The following is a 17,217-nucleotide window of genomic DNA, read 5'->3' on the forward strand; positions in this document are numbered from 1 at the left end:
TTTTTTGGCAACCATTTTATTTAGGGGGGGGCGCTATGAGCAATGTGTTTACACGAGAAAAATACGCTTATTGCTCTTATACTACGCTGCATCTTTTTTGTACTTGCTCAATGGGGGAAAATCCTTCCAAACTGAGGCATTTTTTATTGCTGTTGATTTGCTCACCCTTAACCACTACCTATTCTGTCTACCTATTCGCTCGTGACAAGGCCACTCGATAAGAACACTAAAAACATGGGTAATGTAAACAGACATCTTGCTGCTCAACTCCCTACATAGTATCCTACAATTATGTCCCACATAGTAGCCACATACATCAAGTAGCGCCGAACCTTGTTTGGAGTGAAAAGGCAATAAAAAAAAAAAACAAGAAAAAACGATTACTTTTTCCCATGAAAAAAATCCAGTACTTTCCCCTAACAGTTTACCCTTTACATATAATCACCTTTTATTATAAAAATAATAAAACATGTTTAGACTAGAAAAAAAAAACGTTCACTATTTTTGTAGAAAAAGTACTGTACTTACACGTAACAATTTAATATTAAAAATAAAACGCTCATTTTTTTTATGTAAAAACAATGGACGTGGGATATACGATTTGGAACTTACAGAAAATTATATTAAACCAATTTGGCATAAAAACTTGCTTAAATAATGTAAACGAACGACATCTAATTTCTTATATGTTTATACCTATTTATTGAACAGAAAAACAAACCAAATAAACAGAAAATCTTAAGTAATGAACCACGTAAACACTTGATTAAATAAAGTGATGTGTCCCTTTTTTTACATGGAGGTCACCACTTATCAAGACCCGGAGGCCACTCAGGGATCAGGGTTATTGCGTGTACAGTGATCAATGAGATAGTATTGTAGTAATCATTAGTACTAGCAGGACCTGTGGAAATTCCACAGCAGCATTTTTCATATGTAATACATTGTTGCTGGGCATGCTGTGAGCGTTCTGTTTAGCATGAATGAAGACACAATCATATAATTCTACTTTTTTATTAAAACTGTATCGCCCCCTTACTAAAATAATAACTTTGATATATTTCCTGGGTTGATTATTTCGTTACAAACACACCGGTCAATTAACTCACATTTTATCATTTTTCATAATTATTGAATATGTTACTATGTTCGACAATAATTTTTCATAATTTCAACCCACATTATCGCCCCTCCCTTTACTAAAATATTAAATTTGATATATTGTATTGGCTGATTATTTTATAAAAAACATAACTATCAATTAACTCGTATTTCATCAGTTTTAATAATTCTTGGATATGGTACTAATTTTGACAATAATTTTTCATTAAAACCCACCATATCGCACACCTTACTAAAATAATAACTTTGATATATTGTCTAGGCTGATTATTACATTACAAACACATACACATCAATCAACTCACATTTCATCATTTTTCGTAATTCCTGGATATATTACTAATTTCGACAATATTTTTTATAATTTAAACCAACGTTGTCGCCCAACCTTATTAAAATAATAACTTTGATACATTTGCTGGGCTGATTATTTCATTACAAACACTAATCAATTAACCCCCATTTCATCATTTTTCATAATTCTTGGGTATGTTTAATTCCGACAATCACTTTTCATAATTTATACCCACATAATCGCCCCCTCCTTAATAAAATAATAACTTTGAAATATTGTCTGGGCTTATTATTTTATTACAAACACACTGATGCATGAAATCACATTTAATCATTTTTCATAATTCTTGGATATGCTACTTATTTCGACAATCATTTTTCATAATTTTAACCCACATTTTCGCTTATCCCTCTTTACTAAATAATAACTTTGATATATTGTCTAGGCTGATTATTTCCTTACAAACACACCAATCAATTATCTAATATTTCATCATTTTTTCATAATTCTGGGATATGTTACTAATTTCGACAATAATTTTTCATAATTTAAGCCCTTCTTATCTCCTTCCCCTTTACTTATATAATAACTTTTATATATTGTCTAGGCTGATTATTTTATTATAAACATACCAATCAATTAAATCATATTTCGTCATTTTTCGTATTTCTTGGATATGTTACTAATTTCGACAATAATTTTTTATAATTTAAACAACCCTCGTCGCCTTCTCTTACTAAAAAAATACTTTGATATATTGTCTGGGCTGATTATTTCATAAAAAACACAACTATCAATTAACTCACACTTCATCATTTTTCTTAATTCTTGGATATGTTACTCATTTCTACAATTATTTTTAATATTTTAACCCACATTATCAACATACCACTACTAAAATACTAACTTTGATATATTATTTGGGATCATTATTTCATTTCAAACACACCAATCAATTAACTCACATTTTGTCATTTTTCATAATTCTTGGATATGTTAATAATGTCGACAATCATTTTTCATCATTTTAATCCACATCATTGCCTCACTTACTAAAATAATAACTTTTATATATTGTCTGGTCTGATTATTTCATTGCAAACATACCAATGCATTAAATAACATATTACATTTTCCATAATTCTTGGATATGTTATTAATTTCGACAATTATTTTTCATAATTTCAAACCATCCTTATCGCCCTCTCTTACTAACATAATTACTTTGATATATTTCCTGGGCTGATTATTTTATTATAAACACACAATCGACTAACTCACATTTAATCGTTGTTCATAATCCTGGATATGTTACCAATTTCAACAATAATTTTATAATTAAAAACCCACATTATGCCTCTCCCTCCTACTTATATAATACATTTGATACATTAATATCATTACAAACACACCAATCAAGTAACTCACATTTCATCATTTTTCATAATTCTTGGATATGTTACTAATTTCGACAATAATTTTCATAACTTTAACCCACTATGTCGCTTCCCCTTGCTTAAATAATAACTTTAATATATATTGCCTGGGCTGATTATTTCATTACAAACAAATCAATCAATTCTGGGTATTCTCATAGTATATATGTTTCACTTATCTTATCCAATCCCGGGTGACGCCGCATATTCTGCTAATATATATCGTTCACCTATCTCATTCGATCCCGGGCGACGCTGGGTATTTTGATACTATATAGTAGCAAAATACCCACCTATCTCATTCAATACTGGGCGACGCTTTCTGATAGTATATATTTGCACATCTCATTCAGTCCCGGGACTGACTTCATATCTGCCACCCCACTGTTTTAAAATATACATTAAATAAAGTAATGTTTTAATCGTAAACTGTTTCAGACATTTCCGGGGCTGACTTTATATCCCAAACCCACCGCTAAAAATATACATGAAATAATGTAAATAGTAAACTATTTCAGCCATTTCCGGGACCGACTTGACATCCCAAACCCACTGCTAAAAATATACATGAAATAATGTAATGCCTAAATAGTAAACTGTTTCAGCCATTTCTGGAACTGACTTATAATCCCCAACCCACTGTTGAAGATATACATGAAATAAAGTAATGTATAAATCGTAAACTTTTTCAGCCATTTCCGGGACCGACTTCTTATCTCCCATCCTACTGTTAAAAATATACATTAAATAAAATAATGTCCAAAACGTAAATGGTTGCAGCCATTTCCCGAACCGACTTATTTCCCACCCCAATGTTAATAATGTACATTAAATAAAGTAATGTGTAATGCGTAAACGCTTTCACCCATTTTCGGGACTGATTTAATATCCCCCACCCCACTGCTAAAAATATGCATGAAATAAAGTAATGTTTAAATCGTAAACGGTTTGAGTAATTTCCGGGACTGACTTCAAATCCCGTAACCCACTGCTTAAAATATACTTGAAATAAAGTAATGTTTAAATCATAAACTGTTTCAGCAGCTTTTCAAAAGTAATATATAAAAACATTAACACGGTTAGAGATTAGGAAACCATTACTTCAACATGAATACGTGAGTGTAGTATCAGTTTCACCATTCCAGTGACTTAAATCCCCCCCTTTTTTGGTTTTGGTTAATGGAGGAAAATCCTTCATTACTGACACAATTTTTTATTTTTGTTATTGACCAGAGTGCCCCTTTTGGGGAGCTGGTTTCCCCCCTAAATTTATAACCGACCTCATGTCCAATTCCGCCCGTGTGGGGAGGCAAGTAAACAAAAAAAAAAAAAAAAATAATCAGAACGGACATTTTCCAGGGCATTTTATAATTAATCAGAAATGACATTTCCAGGGCATTTTGTAATTAAATCAGAAATAACTTTTTCCAGTTACTTTTTTAATATTAAAACTTTGTTACATTAAACATAGTACCTATTCACAATGCCTCACCACGGGACAGATTTAGACACCAGGGTCGTTTTTTAACGTGGAGAAAAAATTGTCTTAGTCGTAAAGGATTTCTCTTCCACTGAGAGAGAATAAATTGAAATTTAGCACCTGAAGAACAGATACTACACTTTGATCTTAGCCAAAAGGCCAAGAAAGACAAATCGTATGTATTAGCTTTGCCTCAACAGCGACACCAATTTTTTTTTTTTTTTTTTTTTTTTTTTTTTTTTTGGATATTCCACTTTTTATGCATGATAACGGACGGAGCAATAAACGTAATAATATAATGATGATGATTGGAGATTTGATAGAGTGATAGAGGGCGGTTTGTCAGGAATTTGTTTATGTTGGACTTGAAGACATCCAATTTGTAGTCAGGTGGGAAACAGGCAAACGGAACAGAGTTCCATAGTCTCATACCTATCGATCATATTTTCAATTGGCGTAATTGCATAACTGCTGGATGTTCTTCCAATACAGTAAACTAGCATAGTTTAAAAACCTCCAACATACAGGGGGAAAAATCGATAAAATGGAAACGAACACACGGGTACTTTTATTTATTTATTGATTTTGACGCATCTATTCAACCTTTATACAATCCTATTTATTTTCTTTTTTCTTTTTGCTTTGTTTTCGTTTGTTGCTTATGATATTTTTCGTTTTTGTAACATTTACTATTACTGTTGAAGATTTACTTATATATTTTCCTACGCTTACCCAGGCTTCAATTATGTTACTTGTCGTGTCAACCCGTACACGATGATATTTCTTTTGTTTTCGTTTGTTGACAGACAAACAGATCATAAAACCTTTTTTATTTTTATGTAAAACACATTATTATCATATGATATGAGGGTTGATGTTTTCAACTACCGTGGAATTTCCACGGGTATTGCGTAAATAAAACAAGAATCAAATTTAATTTTTATTATCTTTTCATTATTTTTTATTTGACTAAATTTACGCCAGTTTTTATAATTTTTTATGTCTGTTCAATATTTACGCCGCTAAACTGCAAATTTACCTGAACGTATATTGCCTGCGGAAACATTTATTTGTTATGTATTTGTTTTTTGTCTACTTCTCTTTTCCGGGCTCATTATCGACACTGCTCAGACATTAACTTTTTTTTTAGGTAAATTTTTACCTTTGCCGGTTTACGGGTTATGCTAGTTCAAAATACAGTACAAAAGTACTATTTTTATTTTTGTTTATATTGTTTACAAATTAAACCACAGTTTTACAGTATATTTTGTTTATTAGATTGTTTGATGAAAGTACAGAATAGTTAAAAAAAAACTTCCATATGTTAAGAATAGATTTCTGAATAATAACTTTATTGTTTCAGCACGGTTCGTAAACTGGACAAGTAACTTTTTTTCATTAAAATTTTCGATTATAATTATATTGTTTTTTCTTTATTTTCTAACCATTTTTTTTTTAACATAGATCATCATTTCCAGTAAAAACCAAAAAAACTACTAAAACAAACACGAAATTTTCGTCTGCACATTCTGGCGGTTTGCGTAAACTGGCCGGATTTTTTCGGCGGTAACGCGGTCCCTATTTTGCATAAGAATAATACGAAGTCTCTTCTAGCATAACTAAAACTAATATTTTCCTCATAGATAATACAAAAATAAAGAATTTCGTATGCTCAGTCCATTAAGTTCAAAGTAGAAGAACAGAGTATGGCATAAAGGTCTACTCCACAAGATCTCCAGCTACGGTATAGCTGGAAATGTCTTCTCAATTATTAAATCGTTTCTCTCTGATAGGTTCACAAGAGTAGTGGTTGATGGGCAGAAATCAGAAGCTCACAGTATTAATGCAGGAGTCCCTCAAGGGTCCATCTTGGGCCCAGCTCTCTTCATGATCTACATCAATGATCTTCCAAATCACATCCTTAAACCATTCGTAGGCATTTATGCTGATGACACTACCATCTATAACAGCACATCAAAGACCGTAAACGACCAAGTTCTCTCTGATTCTTCCTACTCTGATTTTGAGCAAGTGGTACAATGGGGAAAGAGGTGGCTTGTTACTTTTAATGCATCTAAAACCAAGCTTTTATCTTTACATCATCAACGCTCTGATGCCCATCTAGCATCAATTGAAATGAATGGCTCTTGTCATGGGGAGGCCTCATGTTTTGACAAGCTCTTGGGCTTGACCATTACTCCTGATCTGAAAGGGAACAAGTACATCAAATCTGTTGCCAAGATCGCTTAAAAATGGTGGGATACTTCTATCATTTCAGTAGATATCTCACTACTAATGCAATTCTCTACCTATATAAAAGCCAGGTACGCCCAAACGTCAAACTTACACAAGAAACACTCGTCTAGCTGAAAACACTATCAATAATTTCCCCCACTCCTTATCTGTGCCTAAAACTAAACGTAGATCTCATGAACAAAGTTTTTTTCTTATAACTGCACACTTCCATTTGCCAGCTTTCCGGCTGACTATAATATGGTCGTCTTCAAGTCCAACGTAAACAAGTTTTTGATAAACCGTTCCCTTTAAGTAATCCAATTTACCAAATTTCCACTAACAATTACTACGACATTGTCCCATTGACCACTGTACACTTATTAACCCTTATTCTCGAGTTGTCTGGCCTTGATAAGTGGTGACTCCTTTGTAAAACAACAACAAGAAGAACAACAAAAACAGAGGTTTGGTTCTGATGCATTTTGGCGAATAAGAAACAAAGTCCTGAAAGATTCATGTCCCCTATCTTGATCATCATCAACAGGCTTGAGGTGATTTTGTCAGCATTTAACAAAGCCAAACTCTTTGTCAAGAAATTTACAGCAAACTCAACCCTATGCGATCAGGGCCTCATATCTCCCGAATTTTCTCCCAAGATCGAAAATATTCTGAGTGACATCCACATATCTGTTCGTGATATTGCTACGTGACTGCTTTTCTTCTTGTTACATACCGGGTGATCGTCATTGTCCGGACTCGAATCCACAGAGCGTGGCAAGAAATCCGCATTGACATTGTCTTTCCCCTTGTATAGCGCAATTATAATCAGCCATATTTAAAGCCCACGTCTGCATTTTTCTATTTTGAATTGGTGAGTTTAATAAATATTCTAGTGGCCAATTGATGGTGAACGTTGCACTATGCAAGTACTAATTTAATTTATGTAGGGCATAGTGTATCGCATAAGCCTCCTTCTCTATCGTTGACCATCTTGTCTAAGTATTACCCAGTTAATGGAATAAAAAGTAAATAGGTTTTGCTACATCTTTACCCTCCCTGTGGTCGTAGACCATTTGTGGCAGACGTGCTCCGATCGAATGACCAGAAGAATCTGTATCCAGTCGGTAGTCCTTATCTGGATCGGGATAAGTCAGTGTTACAATATCTGCAAGCCTCGTTTTTAGTTTATCAAAGGTAGACTGATATACATCGTCCCAATAAAATCGGGCATGCTTCTTCATCAACCAGACTGATGGAGCAGCCATATCCGAATTTTTTTTTTATATAAATGGCTGATAGTATGATATCATACCGATGAAAGCCCTTATTTGCCTCACAGTAGTTTGAGTCGAAATCATTTTTTACTAGCGGGACCTGTGGAAATTCCACAGCGAACTCTTTTATATGTTGATGTTGGCATTCTGTGGATGTTCAGCGTAAATGGAGATGCCCTGGTATTATTATAGCTCTTCTGTTAAAACTTCAAAGGTATTTACCTAGGCTAGCAGGGGCGTCCGGTCGTAACATACTCTTAAATATGCTTGTATATATTATTATAAAGTCAACTCGATTCTTATAAAGTTATGATTTCAAAAATAACAAAAAATATATCTATAGAACTTGGGTGCATCAGCTGGAATTGAAACCGAAACCAAAACTCATGAAGAATACGTATATAGTCATCCACATACAGTACTGTTTCGCAGCTCATCAGTGCGGCTAGACAGGCAACTACCTCAAGCCAGGATTGAAACCTGGCCATCTGTACGGCAGTCAAGGCTCCTAGCCATTACACTATTGGCGTCTGCTGAACGAGTAGTGAATTTTAACGATGCTTCGGCATCGTCCGAAATACTTCCGCTCGATTTGTTTACACAAAGAGCGTCGCTTATATGCTAATGGTAATTCGTGTATCACTTCTCAATATGCTCAACTCAATCTGAGGAGCATTATAGTCATCCACATACAGTACTGTTTCGCTGTTTCACAGCCCACCAGTGCGGCTAGACAGGCAACTACCTCAAGCCAGGATTGAAACCCGACCGTCTGTACGGCAGTCAAGGCTCCTAACCATTATATATCTATATTGATATCCTTCAGCTGTAATCGAAAATGAAACCAAAACTTACGAAAAATTCTTAGTAAAACTATTTATAAAAAAATAGATGACTTGAGTCCCATCAACTATAATCGAAACCGAAACAAAAATTATAAAGAATTCTTGATAAAAATATTTATTACAAGAAATAGAAAGTCATAACAATGAAACAACAATCACTCGGAAGGAGAAAGATGTAAGCGTGACACACAAAAGAACAAACTCGCTATCGTATTAATATATAGATAAATTTGACTTTGTCCAGGTCTGACTGTATACACCTCTCACTAAATTTGAACCCGAGATACTGTATTTCCTTCCTAAAAAGCTCACACTTCGTGTATTTTAACTTAAGCTTAGGTAAACTACTTAATGCCTTATCTATGCGTTCTAAATGGGCTGCCTTCGTATTGGAGAATATTAGAATATCATCCAAATACGGTAATGTGAATTCTTCTTGCCCCTGCAAAACTATGGACGTTAATTCATGGAAGACCCCGGGGATGTTCGCGAAAGTTCATTAAAGTTGAACAAGCCTCTGTGGCAGGTGAACGCGGTTTTTTCTTTATCGTTCTTAATCAATTTAACCTGCCAGTAACCTGACTTTAAATCTAAGTTCAAGAAGTATTTCACTGACCCAAGCGAGGCTAAAATATCGTCAATAACTGGAAACGCTCGAGCATACTCGTACGTTTTCGTTATTTTAAATAAAATAACGAAGACTTACGCCCTAAAATCTACACAAAAAATTTTATTCCCGTATTTCTTTTTTATCAAAACAGCACGGGCTGTTTGATCTTTCGATTATTCCAGCCCGCATCATTTCGTCTATCGCTGAAAATATAATTTTTTTTTTTTTGCTTTTACGTTGTTTGATAGGGGCATTTTCGTATGGGCTCATCTGCTCCAGTTTCAATACGCATCTCTACCGTATCGATACTCTTCCGTATCGAACAAATCCTTGTTCCGCTTCATTGCCCTATCGATCCCTGTTTTGAATTTCTCGAGTACTTTTGTTCCCTTCAAGTTTTCATCAGAGATCTTATCCTTTTGTTTCTCCGGCGGTTTAGGGTTAGGGTTAGAGTAGTCTAAGTATAATTGTCTGCCGAACTACACCTAGCTATTTTACAACCTCTTTTTAACGTAACCGTCTGATTGGTGGTATTCATTATGAGCAGTGGACAACACTATATACAATGGCAATCAACTTTTTTATGTGAAATGGTTAAAGATTTGACTTTTTGGTAAGGATGAAAGTGTAGTATTTGTTTTAATACTACACTTCACATTTTCTGTCTTCAATCAGCGAAGGAGAAATCCTTTTTATGTTTTTGTCACAGTAATTTTTTTCGGAGTTGTCATTCTTTTAGACTATCCCTTGAGTAATAAAAGTAATAATATAGTTTCGGCCTGAAACAGACAGCTATAAAATCTCAACTAGTAATAGAAATACAATGAATAGAAGTAATAGTATAGTTTCGGCTTCAGACAGAGAGCTACAAAATCTCAGTAATAAAAGTACAATTAATTGCGACCTTCTCTTTGCAAATAAAAAGAAAATTTCCATTTGATGAGGTTTCTGTTTGATTTCCTTTTTCCCTCACTCTCCTCGCTATAATCACCATTCCATCAGATTTTCTATTAAGCGTAATCCTACCCTCGATTAAGACTGTTGGGCGAGGTTCGAAGTCGGTTAGTTAACCCTTTCGTTCGTTTTCTTTTGTTTGAATTCTATCATTTTTTAAAATCAAGACGGTTTTTATATAGTCATATTAGAAATAATGGCTTCAGACAGATGGTTGCTCAGTCTTGTCTATCCTAATCGTTCACTAGTATTTGGGAGACTTACGGAAATGGTGGAATAACCTGAATAAAACTCAAACCTGAGACGCTCGTTACGTATACCAATAACTGGCACCACACCGATACTTCATATGAGCATGTAAGTTCATAAGTAATTAAATGAACAAATAACTTTCGTTTTTTTTTCTGCATAGTTAAATTGAAATTGGAAATAGCCATCCGCCCACACTCATCCCTACTTTAATATTTGTTGCCAAAATGTCAGGTCAGCTTAAACTTACTCAGACGAGTGGGAAGCGTATGATTGTCTTTACTGGAATGCTAATAAACACACACACACACACACACACACACACACACACACACACACACACACACACACACACACACACACAACTGACTTATTAAGAAATGGGCTGAGATACCCGCCAGCGTTTTACAGGGTTATAGGATAGAGCATCATTACCATATTAAAAGCTTCATGCGGTGTGCGTCCTTTCTAATACAAACAAAAACCCGGATCACTGCGTGACACTTAACAGACAATATTTTACATTTACTCAGACGAGTGGTAAGCGTATGGTTTTCTTTGCTAGATTGCTAACTAAAAATAACAATAACAGATACGGTTAAGATACCCATCTACGAGGGATGTTCGATAAGTGATGTCCTTGACCCAGTTTTCATAGCAGAAGAGCAACGAAACTTGGAACAGTTTCGAGGGGCTTTCAATAAATAATGCCTAGGGGCATTACTTATTGAACACCTATCGTATTAGGCTTTCTTTACATCGACACCATGCATTGTTACGCATTTAAGACCGAATCATCTCTAAAACGCTTTTCTTTCAAAAACAACGTTATGGTTGGGAAGAGGTTAACGTTAGAGTAGGCTAACTCAGAGGAGTAGGGGGAACATCTCCAAATTCTTCTTCGAACACTCGACACGTTTTCGCGCCTGGAAAGGTGTCAGCAACCTGGGAATCCATCTGATAGACCCCTTATGCATATGCAAGTGGTCATGAACAATAGTTTCAACAAACTCTATACTAGTCTTGACCCTTTTGGACTATTTAGTGAATAGTCACGCGTCGATCTTCCAAAATAACAACCTCAACTTGACTGAGAGATGCTTCTATCAATGGCAGGAGAAGCGACCATGTCTGGGAAATGTGTTCACAGATTTCCGGCCATGTTTTAAATCGCGATGTTAGCGTTTAATAGGGCATATGATGGTACATTATTACCTAACATTTCTTTTATTTAATCAAAAGCCTTCTGTGGTGTGCGTCCTGTCAAACAGAAAAACCGGATCACTGCGCGACACTCAACAGGCTCCATTTCACACCTGACTATGTTCAAACACCTGTAAGAAACGGAAATTTTATTTAGAGTAGGAATTTGCCACATAGGCCATAGAGATTTGTATTATTTGTATTATTCAGATTACCATTCCCATCTTGAGTGTTGGTAGTACAACATTTTAATTATGTCGTAACCTCTGACCTTCTTCACGTGTATCTTGTTGAGTTCAGGAATATTTCCTAAAAGCTCTAATTGCACGGAATTTAAAAAGGAACTCTTTATTTAACCCACGGTGTTAGCATGACCTCGTTTCATCAGCCATTACCAGTAGAAATTTTAACTTCTTCGCAATTGTATTCTAGTATCGCCAGCACTTGAGAATATTTGAACCTCTAGAAGAGTGTCACTTACAACTGAATTTTATCCTTTACACCACGGACATTGCAAGCATGATGTTCATCAATGATTCCATAAATCACATTCTTAGATCATCCGTTTGCAGCTATGTAGACGGCACGACCATCTATGGCAACACTTCGAAGAGCATTACTGATCAAAATCTTTCCGGTTCTCTCTTCCGACTTGGGGCACGTAATGCAATGTGGGAAATGGTAACTGTTAACTTTTAGTACATCTTAAAGAAGTGTCTCTTTTTTAACCACCAGCGCTCTGATTCATATTTTCCCCCAATTAAAATGAATTGGTCTCTCCTTGAGGAATCTCCTTGCTTTGATAAGCATCCAGAATTAACCTTTACTCCAAACTTGAAATGGAAAACTTAGATCAAATCTTTTGCCTTGGCCGCTGAAAGTATAATTGGATCATACTACTGCTCAGAAAGTATCCCACTTCTGACGCAATCCTCTGGCAATATATATATATACACACACATATGTATATATGTTATACGAAACTTCAATGAGAAAAGCCCCCCCCCCGTGAGAACTACTTATCTGTAGAACACATAACCGCGGGGCTAATTCTATATTTAACTTTATATGAGATAAAAATGCGATCCAATGGGCCATCGATTTTGTTCGGGTTGAATTGATTTAATTGGGAAACGTGAATTTGCCAGGTTATATATATATATATATATATATATATATATATATATATATATATATATATATATATATAAAGAATGAATAGATAACATTTTTAAAAAGTCCCTATAATCCCCCCCTCTCTCTCTCATTCCTTCTACAGTTACGGTTTAACTAGTACTACTACTGTGGTGATATTCCCTGTTTATATAATGCATTATTCGAATCCTGTTTTCTTTTCTACCTTTATTATTTTCGACTGTTAAACAGAGATAATAACAGAGAAAGAAAGAAAGAAAGAGAGAGAGAGAGAGAGATAAACCAGGAGAAAAAGAGAGAGAGACAGATATATATATATATATATATATATATATATATATATATATATATATATAGATAGATAGATAGATATAGATAGATATAGATATAGATAGATAGATAGACAGATAGAGAGTATAAGGTAAGAATGAGAGACGATGTGAGTGATAGTAAGAGGCAGGTTACTTGATGAGTTAATTGCAAATTCCGGTTTATTATAACAATTAAAATTGAAGTATTTATCGTTTTAACGTAAATCGATCCTAAAACCGAAGAATATTTTAATACGTATTTTGTTGTGTGATTCAAAAATATAATAAAAAATGTCTTAGAGAAACAAACGTTGATGCATTCAGCTTTAGAATGATAATAGATTACAAATTTCTATTTAAAGTAATTAACGTGGTTGATTTAAGATCTTTCATGTGTATTGTGTGGAGTATATATTCACTTAGAACTGATTACACTTAGCACTCTTATCTGTTGCATCACGGGTCAATGCGGACAATTCTTAGTATAGCCCGCTCGGAAGATTGAACTTGCAACCTCCAGAAGACTGATCTAATCTACCGTATGAGCGATATTAATAATGATTATACATTCATGTCGTCTAGATTAGACGATTCCGTTGTTGGAATTATTTCCCCCGGTATCTTTCTAGTTAGAATTCTTTCTAGAAAGATATCGGATATTTACAGAAAGGACCAGGTGAAGGTTGCCAACATTCTAAGTGAATATGTTTTTGTAGAACGAACTGGATTCAAACTCGGCACAATCGAGTTTTCAATTTGTGTCATTAACCACTTAACAACCGTCACCCCCGCGAATAAAATTAAGAATTACTTACGATTCTACTTGGTCATGACTGGCGGATTGATAACATGCTGCGTTACTCTCACCCCGTGAGTTTAGTAAACAGACCATTCGAAATTCAAAGAACTTATCGTATTATAAAATTACAACCGAAATTTGTACATAAAGCGCCGATGAGAGCATTTGAGAATTTATTCCCCCTTTTTAGTTTATTAAATATTATTGTGATGCAACCACCTATGGTGGTCGAATTTTACATTAATAACGGTTATAATAGAGCGAAGTTAGAGCTTTTATTGTGCGAACAATCTCGGGCAATTCTCGATTGCTTTGCTGACTCAATGACGCAACCCAAACCATGGAAAAATACATTCAGTTATTTGGGATTGATAATAAAATTGTGCTGCTAAGAAAATAATGTATTTCGAGGGAATGGTAGTGAAAAGTTACGACCAGGAGCAGTACCTGACCTTGAGATCAGGTCCCAAGGACTTCCTGGTGTGAGAACTCCTCGATGGAAATTTACATCGATTATGTACGGTTGGCACTGGACCAATCAGTAAAGAAGGGGATATGATGTATCGATCACCAATTCGTTAGATTGAACCTGGGAGTCCAGTTTCCATCACGTCAGCTCATTATATAAGCTTATGCACGAGTAATTTGAGTGGAGAACACAATAAAGTCGAGAGGAGATAAGAGTCGAATTTGAGTTTTAGAGAATAGATCTGGAATTCCTGACCGATGAGCCATACGCTGGCGTTGAGTATCGCTGTTAACTCTTCTCCTTCTAGCGAGTTGAAAGATCCCTGGTTGAATACTTTTGTCATATATGGTATTTACACAAAAATAGAGTCGCAATTTGCTAAAACGTTTCTGCTACTAAAACAATTCATCGCTTTGACGTTATCGCTGACAAAATCACCCCTTTACCCCGGATAAGCAGGCTGTTGGTGATGACATTAAAAGAAAAGAAAAAAAGACGAACTCACTTATTTGTGACCGTTTACCATTCCACCATTATCGAGACTTAGGAAAATTGATTCCGGAATTATGGGCAATTGTCTCTCCTGGTGAAAGCGTAATCGGTCGCAGATAATGCGACAAGTGTTCAACTGTGGACTCAGAAATGATTTGATTTCAATTACCTATACACTTATCTTTGTACAGCGGTATTGTATTAGAACGTTTCATTATTTAGTTTCTGCTAATATAATTTTTATAAAAACGAAAATCAACGACTGGAGTTTTAACTTATTGCTTCTGTGAGGTTAACACTGCTACTGGATCGGATGGTCAACTTGAGTTATTTTACAGGAAACATCTATCGAAAGAGGCGTGCCTACCTAAGCGCCTGGAGAGAGATGTAGTCCGCCGATCAACAAGAAATTACAACGTGGCGTGTGGCCGCACCTGTCTTCCTGAATTGGCGGACTTTTCTTGTTGAAACAGAATAACCAGAATCCCTCATCACACCCTGTCCCCATGTAGACAATCAAGGCAAAACTATCGTGTTCTGTGAGTTGTTCTGGGTGATCAGAATAACAGCTGAACTTTTGGGGGCGTTCCGTAATAGGGAAGGCCTAAAACGAACTCATATACCGGTGATCTCCCCACCCTGGAGTAGAGTCGGATTATATTTGATACCCGGTGTGATTAAAAATTCGATAAAATGCGTAAACGCTTTCTTTCTTAAGTGGTCTTATGATTTTGACCAGAACTATATATATATATATATATATATATATATATATATATATATATATATATATATATATATATATATATATATATATGAAGGGGATTAGAACAAACAGTCTAAAGTTCATTTTAATGTTTTAGTAAATGCATTAACACAATTAAAAGAAAACAGTGCTCGTTGTAATGTAGATATATAATAAGCTCGATAGGCATAGATATCCTAGAGCTATTTTTATATTGAGTAAAATGATTCATAATTTATAATTAAAAATCGGTTTCCAAAGGAAGAACAAACAAAATCAATAAATTGTACGATCGTTTCGGAAACGATGTTTTTATTGAAAAAGACAATGTATCTTGAACAATAATTTTATCATTTGATTTTATAAAACAAAGTCTACTCACCAGCAAAAAGAGTGGGGGTGGGTTTAAAGACACAAAAAAAAAAAATAGCATTTTTTTTTAAGTAAGGCAGATATATCTTTTATTCGCCCGCTTTTAAAGACTGTAAGTATCTTAGTCCATCCATTCATTGGCATGTTGTTAAATGTAGTTTATGAATATAGTATAATTATATATATAATTATTCTAGGTTAAAGGTATTCGAAGATGAAACCCAATGAATTTAATGAGGTTTATGTATAAAAAATAAAAATAAAAATACCAGCGGTGGTTGACGTTATGTTTTGAGAAAAATAGAAAAACCGAATGAAATCATTAAAATAATCAACGTTTCGTCCCTATTTCAGAGGACATCTTCAGGATATTGAAGTAAAAATGCAAGAAAAGAAAAAGTCATAGATCGTACGAAAAAGAGAACAGTTTTTGAATCCTACCCATGTCGGGAAGGACAAACGTATGTGTGTGTATGGGAAGGTTGAGTTGTTCAATGTCTATATATACACTTTTAAAAATGCGTTAAATAAATATGTACACTTTTTTTTTCTTCTCCTCTCTCTAAACTTATTCATTTTGTTGAAATATTTAAGGAATAACGGTTAACCAGGATCTGTTTTGATATTTTGTTCTTTGATTATTATTTTCCCTATGCTAGGGGCTAAATGGTAGAAGCCTTTTCTTTGCGTAATAGTATTCGTGTTTAATATTAGTGCTGATTCTAAAAGTCTTCTTTTAGCTCTATCTATCAAGTATTTTATAATTTTCGCTTGATCTAAATTAAACGAGAGATCGTGTTCCGCACAATGGCAAAAGAGTGCATTTAGGGCGTTACCATTCTTATATCTCTTCTGTGTTCGTTAAGTCTTAATTTCAATTTTCGCTGTGTTAAACCAATGAATTTAATGAGGTTTATGTAACAGTGCTTAATAAAAAGAACAAAATATACTTTTATTTATATTCAAGATGCGCTTAAACAAGGTCAGAGATTACATTGGCTGAAAGGTTGTAAGAATAATATCCAAGATGGTAACAGTAGTTCAAACAATCCAAAACTACAAATGATCCATGTTCGTCTAAAAAAGTTCTGAGGCATAAAAATCTTTATTCTTTTTGTTGCTTTATTTTATGAAATAGTGTACTGAAACCGGATGTTTCTTATTAGCGGTC

The 17,217-nt window shown here is 34.5% G+C and overlaps 1 protein-coding gene and 1 pseudogene across 2 annotated transcripts in view; one reads left to right on the plus strand and one right to left on the minus strand.

Annotated features, from left to right (window-relative positions):
• Positions 1-17,217, plus strand: part of LOC145254775 (protein-glutamine gamma-glutamyltransferase K-like) — a 553,491-nt gene that overhangs the window by 279,728 nt on the left and 256,546 nt on the right. The gene's annotated exons all lie outside the window — the stretch shown is intronic.
• LOC145254987 (U2 spliceosomal RNA) lies at positions 4,390-4,505 on the minus strand (annotated as a pseudogene).

Source organism: Euprymna scolopes, chromosome 30 (assembly GCF_053919585.1).
Source record: "Euprymna scolopes isolate OS-2025 chromosome 30, ASM5391958v1, whole genome shotgun sequence".
NCBI classification, from domain to species: Eukaryota; Metazoa; Mollusca; class Cephalopoda; order Sepiida; family Sepiolidae; genus Euprymna; species Euprymna scolopes.